The sequence below is a fragment of the Gobio gobio genome (assembly GCF_949357685.1).
Source record: "Gobio gobio genome assembly, chromosome: 3".
In the NCBI taxonomy this organism is placed as follows: Eukaryota; Metazoa; Chordata; class Actinopteri; order Cypriniformes; family Gobionidae; genus Gobio; species Gobio gobio.
This window is the reverse complement of record NC_137099.1, coordinates 24,465,797-24,474,393: the sequence shown is the minus strand read 5'-3', so window position 1 is coordinate 24,474,393 and position 8,597 is coordinate 24,465,797. Positions and strand designations below refer to the sequence as shown.

The window sequence follows — 8,597 nt, the reverse complement described above, 5'->3', positions numbered from 1 at the left end:
GAAAGAGGGAGAGCGCGCGCATGCGCAGCACTGACAAGATGCTTATAAACCTTCACAAGGTGAAATATTTATATTTGGTATTTATTAACGCTTTGTCAATGTAAAGGTTTTAACGACGGTGTAATCTTAATAGAGCTAGAGAAAGGGGGGGAGAGAGAGAGAGAGAGAGAGAGAGAGAGAGAGAGAGAGAGAGAGAGAGAGAGAGAGAGAGAGAGAGAGAGAGAGAGACTGATCAAGCGCTGAAAGCAGATTAAACGGTTAAACTGAAGTGCATCTCTGTGAAACTCCATCGGACTAACCCTCCTTCACTTTATTTATTTACCTGCTCAATGATTGTTCTGTCGGTGCAAGGCGATTGATAGTTCATGAAAATGTTACACTTCATGTAAGGTGAGTGAAAATAAATACTGTTCGCAAACGTTGTGAGGTTAAAATGAAGGCGCGTCTCTGACTGGACGAGGTGAATTTGACAGATTAAAGGGAATTAAGCGAATGGCACTTTCAATCGTAGCGCCGTGAAACACGCTCTATCAGCGTTTATCGAGAAACTTGTCAAATTAACAGTATGTTATATTGTAATTAAGAGATAGAGAGTAATAACTGAATAGAAACAGGATTTTTTTTTACAGATGCGATTTTCTAGGCGCTTATTTATTGCTCATGTCTGACTAAGAAAACATGTTTTATTACTAGCTATAATAATATAGTAATAGCATTACCATTTGTCTTTGCTAGACGTCTGATAGAGAGATTCTGCCCCCCAGGCAATATTATTACATTAGCCTATCTTCTTACAGAATTTCAGGGAATGCCAGATAACCTTGTTTGAGGGAGAAATGAATTCAGTACTTCCTCTAAGAGATGCTAAAATATACAGTGTATATATATATATAGTATAAAATCTGTCTATTGTTCAACATCCACAGCATGTTTTCTCAAACTTCCTTCAATTGATTGATGTAATTGATTTATTTTTACCATTTATTGGCAAACATTACACCACAAAGTTCTAATAATAATAAATTATTGTGAAAACAAGGGCAGAAATCAGGCTGGAGATCCGGCAGGCAGGCTTCAGAAAGGGCCATAATTCATTTATGCTGTTATTTTTAGGAGCAGTTGAATACTGTGAATTCTTGATGCCTTGTAATTGTAAACTTACCAAAACAGACCTTTCTTAGATGTCTGTCACTGCTTTAAAACCTAATAATCTGATATGCTATGACTATAATAGGCGCAAGCACTTAAAATAATGCTTAAAACATCTGATGCAACTTTGATCTTTGCCCTACACGATAACACACACTTCATCTGCACAGCACATCTGTCTTTCAGGCATGAAGCAGCATTTTACAAGCAGCTAACAGTTGAAATTGGGCAATTTGTGCCAATATTCATTTAAGTGGCTCTTGGAGTACGAGATCTCCAACAGGAACTTATCTGATTACGCTCTCTCTATAAAAGTGACTGAAGCCCCCAGGGCAAATGACAGCTCCGATTACAGACACCAAATGCTGCACACACATTTGTGAATGGGGAAAAAAATCACACATCCATCCAAAGACACAGACTATCCACTGAATATCCATTGAAAACAACAACCAAATAAGCTAAAGTTGAGAAGCTAAAGCTAAATGTTTTATTGTCCCTCATAATAAAATGTAAAATAAGTCATATATATATACAATACTGTTCAAAAATAATCTTTTTGAAAATAAAGCATTTTTTTATTCAACAAGGATGCATTAAATTGTTCAAAAGTGATGGATGAAGTCTTTATCATTTTTCAGAATTCTGTTTTTAAAAAATGCTGTTCTTTCCATTCAGAGAATCCTGAAAATATTGTATCACGGTTTCCACAAAAATATTAAGCAGCGTAACTGAACTGTTTTTAACATTGATAATAATAAGAAATGGCTCTTGGGCACAAAATCAGCATGTTAGAATGATTTCTGAAAGATCATGTGGCACTGAAGTCTGGAGTAACATTTGGCTGTTGAAAAATTTGCATTAAATTGTAATATTTCATAATATTACTGTTTTGCTGTATTTTATGATCAAATAAATGCAGCCTTGGTGAGCATAAGAGACTTCTTGCAAAAACATCAAAGAACCTATTATATAATATCAAATGTCTTATAAGATGTTGGGCCACCATGTTATGCCAGAACAGCTTCAGTGCACCTTGAAATTGATCGTATAAGTCTCTGGAACTCTATTGGAGGGATGGAACACCATTATTCCAAAAGATATTCCCTCATTTGGTGTTTTGATGATGGTGGTGGAGAGCGTTGTCTAGCATATCAGGTTGAGATCTGGTGACTGAGAAGGACATAGAATGTGATTCGCATAACTCATCAAACCATTCAATGACCCCTTGAGCCCTATGGATGGCATTGTCATCCTGGAAGAGACCACTCCCTTCAGGATAGAAATGTTTCATCATAGGATAAAAGTGATCGCTCAGAACAGCTTTGTATTGATTTGCATTGACCCTTCCCTCTCTATGGGTTAAGTCACAATCCCAGCAAAATGCATAATAGAGCCACCGGATCCCATGAATTTTCTTTTAATCTGTCTCTTGTCTAGATGTGTGTGTGCTTATGTATATATGACTCTAATGCACTTGCTATCAAAGTATATAAATACATTGGCGTGATACTATACGCATTTTATTTAGAGGTTTCAAATGCAACACTTATACATTATGTATGCTCTGTCTCTTGGCCTTGGGTCCTTGGCCTGAACAAGGTTAAAGACCCCTGACATAGAGTTTAGTTAGCCATTTAAGCTGATGTCAATTATCTAGATTTCAGTATGTTTTTCCTACTAACAATTTCCAATAACAACAAAAAAAAACTTCACATTTTTAATTGATATTTACAAAAAAATAAATGCTTCAGGGAATGCATATAGTCAATGCACACATCACTGACATAACTATATAACTATTTTTAGTTGTATTAAAGGTCCTGTTCTTCGTGATCCCATTTTTCAAACTTTAGTTAGTGTGTAATGTTGCTGTTAGAGCATATATAATACCTGTAAAATTATAAAGCTCAAAGTTCAATGCCAAGCGAGATATTTTATTTAACAGAAGTTCCCTTTCAAAGCCTACAGCGAACGGCCGGTTAGGACTACATCCTGGTATTTCCTGCTTTAATTACGTCAGTAGAACAGTATGTCGACTAACCTCCGCCCACAAGAGTACGCGAAAAAGGGGGCGTGGTCTTGTTGCTCCCGCGTGGATAAGAGGAAGTGTTGCGTTTGTATAGTTTGTTTGTCGCCATGTCGTCGAGACGCTGTTATTTTCATCCCGGAGTCAAGTCACCTTTGTTTGGCTTTCCCAGGGACGCTGTACTTAGAGATCATTGAGCGCATGCATCCCCGTTATGGTAAGAGGTGTGACCTTTCCGGTAACGTGCGCTCTGCGTGCCCTAAGCTGCTGTCCAATCACAACACGGGAACCGCTGGCAGAATCAGAACTCGTTACGTATTTCTGAAGGAGGGACTTCATAGAACAGGGAAATCTTTCAAGCCGTTTTGAGGACAGTGAAAACAGCAGTATACAGATAAGTAAATTGTGTGAAAAATACTGTGTTTTTTTTACACGCGAAACATGAACACATGTTATATTGCACACTGTAAACACAATCAAAGCTTCAAAAAAACACGAAAAACGGGACCTTTTAATGTCTAAATACATCATAAGAAAAAAAGAAAAGTAAAACAAAGAAAGTATTAAAAACAAAACCTTATGAAGTAGTTTGGCATAATATTTTATTATTAATTATTAAATTATTGATAAAATATTATTATTCCAACAAACATGCAGAAAATGAAATTATATCATAGAGAGGACCCCTGCAGACTGTCTTTCAAGGTCAACAAGTCTCTTAGATGATCAAATAAATTGACTTTTCATGATAAGGCAATGTTAGTCCAGGTTGTAAAATGTCATCTGGTGCAAATCCCCAAAATACCTAACAATTTATGAATGAATACTTTGTGATATTTGCAAAAGAAATTATAAAAAAAACACAATTGAAAAAAACCTTGCAAAATATATTTTAAAACTTTTTGATTAAGATTTGTACACACCCATGTATTCAAGAACAATATGTTATTGTATTTACTTGATGGTTTGACCACATGACATTTTTATGTCATTAAAGTGAAACTTTTGTTTAAAAGTTAGTTTTTTTTAAAAACCACATGAAACTAAAATAAATACGAGAGAGTACATTTATAAAAACTTGGTTAAATGTTGGTAAACTTGGTACACTTTTGTGGTACACGACCCTAATTGCATTGTAAAGCACCACATTTATCAAATTGTATATATTTTATGTCACTTTATTCACAGTAAACAATTCTGTATACTAAGCATAAATGGAAAGCTAGGTAAAACAATATACCTAGTCAAATTGAACACTGAGATCACATATAACTCAATCTCTTTATATGGAGAACGAAAGATGATGTATTTCCTGTTCTATGCCACACCTCTCTCGTCATGCTGTGACTCCCATGATCCAAAGAACAAATAACGCACATACACAATCACATGCAACTTCGTCTTTCCTTATATAGCATCTATTTCTCATCCTTCAACCTTATCATCTTCCCAGCTTTCAGTTTCTCATTCTTTTCCCTTCTATCTATATATATTTTCTCATTTTCTCAACCCCACTTCCATTCACCCTTTACTTATAACCCCAGTCACCCAAACACCATTCAGCTCTCTCTGAAGACATGCAGAGCTCAGATCATGCTGCTCTGCCACTCTTTCACTGTCTTTCGGTTTCGTTGTGCTTGTGTGTGTGTGAGTGGGGAGGCAGCATTATCTAGATACATTATTAAAGCCTGCACTCTGTGGTTCTCTCTCCCTCTCTCTCTCTCTCTCTCTCTCTCTCTCTCTCTCTCTCTCTTTCTTTCTGTAAGTCTGAAAGAAGAGTTTAAGGGCAATGATAGGATTACCAAAGTGTTTAAGGAGAGCTTGAAGGATGCATACAGTGCTGGGAACCTCATAAAAATAAATCTGCTCAAACAACCCATATAGCGAACAAATCAATCAAAACCATTACCATTCTACAGTGCTATCAATTTTTAAAGGATTTTTTCATGAAGAAAAATAAAATATAAACATTTCATTGGATTAATCTTTTTCATTAATCCATTGTAACTGTACTCTCATTGTTCAACATCCATTTCTGTATTGCTCTGTTTAAAATCTTTCGTTTGACTAAAGGAGAAAGACACAGAAGTAACAAAAATGAAATAATAACACTGAAAGATTTTGAGGAGGCAGGCTGTGGTTTTAGGGGAAAATAGCGCTGAGAGAAGGATAAACTAAGGAAAGCAGAGAACAAGCGAATGAGAGGGAGGGAGAGAGCTGTGTTCTCTGTTTTTGCACTGGAATACATTAATTATTCAATAGCTAGGAGCTGAAAATGTTCAGAGGGGACTCCGACAAGCCTGATGGTTCTGTCTCTCTTTCTCCATCTTAATTTCCTCCTCAGACCTCCATTGCCACTTTATCAGTGTTATAGGGCAGCTACTTTATAACTGCTTCTCTATAAGCTTCCCATAACTCAAAATAGAACATTATAGTCAAACTAGCCTTTTGAAAGCACTAAACAGTTAGCTAACTATTCAAGAGGGAGGTATCTTTTTAATAAAATCAGATTATATAATTTATTTTTTACAAGTAGAATAAGTCATTGCATACTAAATAGAAACATTAAACAGGAAAAGTAGAACTGTTCCTAAATAGAAATATTTATAAAAAATGAATTCTCATCTTAAAAAAAGAAAACAGCAATGAACATTAGCGTTTAAAGTTGCAGTAAGCGATTTCTGAGAAACATTTAAAATCAACCCAAACAAACACACATTTGCTCCACCCCCAAAATGCACAAACGCACAATGCAAGAGTGGATGTCTCTTTAGCTGAAGCAAAGCAAAATGCTTTGCGAAAAATACAATGAAGATGACGAAAAGAAAGAGCAAAAAATGAACATACTGTACAGTACACAAGTATATACAAGCAAGAGTTTGTGGTTAGTTTGTTGTTAGTCGCCAGCAGCACACCAGCTCCAGACAAACAATATGCTGTTGTTGTAATGTTATAGTAACAGGAACTGTCATGTTACTATAACATTACAACAACAGCATATCTTGGTTCTGTGAAACATGCAAAACCAATGTTCCTCATCATATAGACTCATGACTCAGGATTCTAAAGCTCTTGCGTTATCATAACCATTGTTTTCCTAGAGATATTAATCTTTTTTGTCTCAGCCATCTCTCTTTTTCTATAGTCTTTCTTCAAATCAACGGCTGTGTCCGAAATCTCCCTATACGCGAAATCGCCCCGTATACCCTCATTCACTATGTGCTAGTGACATTCTCTTGTTTATTTTTTGAGCTACAATAATGGTTTTCCACTAATCTTCCACTATGTGATGTGTTTGATTTACATGGAGTAGCTCATTCCTGTACTTAAACATTAGAGCATGGTGCTAGCAACGCCAAGGTCTTGGGTTCGATTCCTAGAAAATGCATGAACTGATAAAATGCAATGCCAAATATAAATATATATACATATAAATGTTGATTATTAAATAGGAATTTATGCCTGTATGATATTACACTGCCACATTGGATGGATGGATGAATAGATGATTCAGCTGCGGTCACCATCTTCTGTCCAGACGTGGGAATTAATTCGGTGCAACCATCACAGTGCATTATGGGTATTCTCAAGCCATTGAACGTACATCAGTTGTACACTTGTTATTGCAGTGTATTGTGGGATTGAATGAGTGCACTCGATAACGTCCACTATGATTTCAGACACCACTACAAATGGCTGTCCCTTCAAATAGTACCCTATTTATGGGTGTAGGGGGCGATTTCAGACACAGCCTCCCTCTTGCTCACCCCCTCTCCTCCCCCGAGGATATATGCCCCCTACTGCTGATTGGCTACAGGTGTGTTGTAGTGCTCTGTCTGATCCCCTTTCAACAGCATTTCTTAGAAAGCACTTACCACACTTTTAACCAAATATTTTGCTTCATAAAAGATGTAAATGCTATGAAGGAACCTTTATGCATACAGGGATTCAAATGAATTAGATTCTTTAGATTTTTTTCTTCTCAGATGCTTTTTGATCAAACGTGATTTTCATTGCATTTTATCCTTGAATGCAATGCAAATGCTTTAGACAATAGCTAAAATGTGATGCAGAGTCTTTGGGCCATATGATGCTGAGATTACTATGGCCAGAATGAGTTTTATGGTTCGATATAAGTAGACAAGATGTGTCTTGCAGTGTGACCTGGGAAGATGCATGAGACAACTTCCAGAGGTTAAAAACAAGTTGAACAACAGCATTTTTAATGTGTGCAAGCCAAGGGATAAAGGTGTATGGCATGGCCTGCAAGGATGGAGTTACATTCTGGCCATTAAACAACAACACATTAAGCAGTGATTAGGAAAATACCTTATTTACCTTTTAAACAAGAAGAGAAAGCCTTTATTAGCAGTATTACTGCATTACTGCAGTACTGGCAAAACATGATGCACTTATATAATACAGTTGTTGGAAATAAATAGAATGGAGTAAAACAAAGTACAATACACTAACCAAAATAGTCTCTCTTTAGTCTATTGCCCAAAGAAATGCTGTTGTTACAGTATATCGTTCCTCATTTAAACATGAAAAAATGATTTTCACTGAGAGAGCTCTTTCAATTAAACAAACTAAAAGAGCTGTATCCTTTGTGGAACAACAGCTTTGAACATCAAACAAACATATTGCAACCTAATGTGACTATTCATTTCATTGGTACCTCTTTGCCAGATCTTTAGAAAGGCCCTTTTGGTCATGTCTAATTTCCCTTTTAGCATTTGATTTTAAGTCAAGATACCCAAGGTGGATAGGGTAAAAAAAAAAATGTAACTAAAAGAAATAGCCACATTTCCCCAGTTGACTGATTAAGAACTGCAAACATTTTTGTATAGCAGGTTTTCTGAAATGTTATGTTTAAATATGCAAATAAGGGATTCTATAATTAAATATGCACTAATTTGCATACATTTCCAGAACAGAAATCTGAATACTAAAGCCAGGTTAAAAATTCTAATTTTCCTGTCAAAACATTAGGTTACCTGCTTAACCACTGTCCTTTGCTAAAAGAATGAGATACTACGGGAAATGTCTCCATAGAAACCCCAATTTGCCATGCCAATTCAATTTTTGTAATCACTTCACTCCAGCTCCACTCCAGATTTTAAATTTCCCACTCCTCATTCGCTCTCACGCTCTTGAGCGATCAAAAAAAACAGAGGGAAAAAAACCTCCTCACTCCATGCAAAATCGACTCTGCTCATTACACTGACAAAAAAACCCATAATGTGTAGCCATGTTACAATGACAGCTCATCTATAAACTCTTCATTTATCTTCAAGTTGAGAAGGAACGAGAATGATGCAATAGTGCCAGTGAATTATAGTACTACTGTGATCCGACATGTGTGGTCTGTTAGGCAGGAGTCATTTCTCATAGTGAGATAAGGGAATTCATGTTTAAA

General features: G+C 36.2%; 1 protein-coding gene across 1 annotated transcript in view; it reads left to right on the top strand.

The window, feature by feature from the left end:
- The first annotated feature begins 190 nt into the window (after positions 1-190).
- The window catches only part of frmpd1a (FERM and PDZ domain containing 1a), a 46,656-nt gene continuing 38,249 nt past the window's right edge, over positions 191-8,597 (top strand). The window contains exon 1 of the mRNA XM_079813638.1: positions 191-390. The gene's annotated coding sequence lies outside the window, so the exon portion shown is untranslated. The remainder of the gene's footprint in view (positions 391-8,597) is intronic.